At 49.9% G+C, this 2,909-nt stretch overlaps 1 long non-coding RNA gene across 1 annotated transcript in view; it reads left to right on the top strand.

The window, feature by feature from the left end:
- The first annotated feature begins 2,719 nt into the window (after positions 1 to 2,719).
- Positions 2,720 to 2,909, top strand: part of LOC105538885 — a 23,014-nt gene continuing 22,824 nt past the window's right edge. Inside the window, exon 1 of the long non-coding RNA XR_001005980.1 lies at positions 2,720 to 2,756. This is a non-coding gene — a long non-coding RNA (uncharacterized LOC105538885). The remainder of the gene's footprint in view (positions 2,757 to 2,909) is intronic.

A 2,909-nucleotide genomic window follows, 5' to 3' on the forward strand; every position in this document is an offset into this window, starting at 1 on the left:
AGACTCCGTCTCAAAAAAAAAAAAACAAAAACAAACAAACAAAAAAAACCCAGAGTAAATGGAAAAGAGTACACCCCTCGCCCCTTGCTTCCCTAGCACAGCACAGGATGAGCGGTGGGGTTACAGCAGGAGGCAAACGTCCACCCTTTCACCCCAGGCTCGGGCCCTTCCACAGGCCTGCAGCACGAGGCAAGCTCTCAGGACCTGGCAGCTGCTATTTTGGAGGCCAAAACTGCTGTCACCACAACTCATACCCAAAGAATGGCTGCAATAGCCGTGCTTTCTCAATCCGAATCCAGGAATGTTAAAAAAGAAGGCTGGGGCAGGGCCCGTTGACTCACACCTGTAATCCCAGCACTTTGGAGGCCGAGGTGGGCAGATCACGAGGTCAGGAGATCAAGACCATCCTGGCCAACATGGTGAAACCCCATCTCTACTAAAAATACAAAAATTAGCTGGGTGTGGTGGCGGGTGCCTGTAGTTCCAGCCACTTGGGAGGCTGAGGCAGCAGAATCGCTTGTACCTAGGAGGCGGAGGTTGCAATGAGCTGAGATCACACCACTGCACTCCAGCAACAGAGTCAGACACTAACTGAAAAAAAAAAAAAAAAGAAAAAAAAAAGAAGGCTGTCCTTGGAGACCTAAGACCAGTGTTGCTCTCGGATGGGCCAGAGTCGAGACTTAAAATATGTCTCAGTAATTTCTTTTTTGGATGGGGTATAGTATGGCTTTTAAGTGTTAGTTTTAAAAGTAGTGTTTAGAATGCACTGAGCAGTAAGTGGCTTAATCAATATCACTATCATGCAACATTGATCTATCAGTGCTGTTGGCACACAGAATTGTATTCTTCTTTTTTTTTTGAGATGGAGTCTCGCTCTGTCGCCCAGGCTGGAGTGCAATGGCACGATCTCAGCTCACTGCAACCTCCGTCTCCCGGGTTCAAGCGATTCTCCTGCCTCAGCCTCCCAAGGAGCTGCAATTACAGATGCCTGCCACCACACCCACCTAATTTTGGTATTTTTAGTAGAGCTGGGGTTTCACCATGTTGGCCAGGCTGGTCTTGAACTCCTGACCTCAGGTAAGGAGGTAAAGACCAGCCTCAGACTCCCAAAGTGCTGGGATTTCAGGTGTGAGCCACCACGCCTGGCCTGTACTCTTATTTCTTCAGTGGTGGTAAGTACCCCCAAGGAAAGCCATTATTTGGGATTCTGACACCAGCCTTCCTAGGGGTGAGCACGATTCATCTGCCTTGGCACAGCTGACTGCAGGGAGGAGCCAGGACCCCACCAGACTGGGGCTAAGCTTCAGAAGCTCCCAATGAACACATCTTAGGCCATGTGCATCTTTCTCTTTATTCATGAGTATAAAATGGGGCTCTGGTCTGGGGAATTTGTATTTATTACACATGTACACACAATATCTCAAGTTAAAAGTATTTCCAGCCAGGCGCAGTGGCTCACGCCTGTAATCCCAGCACTTTGTGAGGCCGAGGCGGGTGGATCACAAGGTCAGGAGATGGAGACCATCCTGGCTAACACGGTGAAATCTTGTCTTTACTGAAAATACAAAAACAAAATTAGCCAGGTGTGGTGGAGGGCACCTGTAGTCTCAGCTACTTGGGAGGCTGAGGCAGGAGAATGGTGTGAATCCAGGAGGTGGAGCTTGCAGTGAGCTGAGATCACGCCTGCACTGGCCAGAGGGCTCCTGGAAGAGGCTGGGAGAATTCCCAAGGCACCCCACCCAGATGCCTTCCCAGGAATCCTGGATCCCTGAGGAGGGAGATACAATCACTAAGAAATCTGTGACCAAACTGCTGCTGATCACAGAAAAGCGGTGATTTTCCCATTAATTCTGAAACAAGTCAAACGCGAGGGAGGGGACAAACTGAGCAAACAGCCTCAAATGAGGCTAAATGAGTCACCATGCCCAGCCTTTTCAATTAAATAGCTCCATTTTGTAAATTTCTGCTCAGCTTCAAGGAGGCCAGCCCAAGTGGACCACAGGACTAGCAGCCTTGACTCTCGCTGGGTCAAGATCCTTATCACATATAGCTACTACAGGGGAGGGTCAAAAACGTCCCAGGCCAGGCACAGCTCACGCCTGGATTCCCAGTACTTTGAGAAGCCAAGGGTTGGGGGATATCTTGAGCCCAGGAGTCTTGAGACCAGCCTGGGAAACACAGACCCCACTGTACAAAAATGAAATGAGCCGGGTGCAGTAGCGTATGCCTGTAGTCCCAGCTACCTGGGAGGCTGAGACGATCACTTGAGCCCAGGAGATTGAGTCTGCAGTGAGTTATGATCCCACCACGGCACTCCAGCCTGGGTGGCAGATAAAGACCCTGTCACAAAACAAAACGACCCACAGACCTCCCCTGCTCAGTGTGGTTAAACCAAGAATTCAAGTCAGGATTTCTTGGGTATTTTTTTTTTTTTTTTTTTAAGATGGAGTTTTGTTCTTGTTGCCCAGGTTTTTGGTGATAGGTCTCTCAGGCTGGAGTGCTGTGGCACGACCTCAGCTCACTGCAACCTCCACCTCAGCCTCCTGAGTAGCTGGGACCACAGGTGTGCATCACCACACTCAGGTCATTTTTGGTAGACATGGGGTTTCACCACGTTGCCTAGGCTGGTCTGGCATTCTTGAGCTCAAGCAATCCACCCGCCTCGGCCTCTCAGTGTTGGGATTACAGGTGTAAGCCACTGAGCCCGGCCCTTATTACCTTTTTTTTTTGAGACAGAATCTTGCTCTGTCACCCAGGCTGGAGTGCAGTGGCACGATCTTGGCTCACTGTAACCTCCACCTTCTGGGTTCAAGCGATTCTCCTGCTTCAGCCTCCCGAGTAGCTGGGATTACAGGTGCCCGCCACCATGCCTCGCTGTTTTTTATTTTTAGTATAGATGGGGTTTCACT

This window comes from Mandrillus leucophaeus, unplaced genomic scaffold (genome assembly GCF_000951045.1).
Source record: "Mandrillus leucophaeus isolate KB7577 unplaced genomic scaffold, Mleu.le_1.0 Scaffold1, whole genome shotgun sequence".
In the NCBI taxonomy this organism is placed as follows: domain Eukaryota; kingdom Metazoa; phylum Chordata; class Mammalia; order Primates; family Cercopithecidae; genus Mandrillus; species Mandrillus leucophaeus.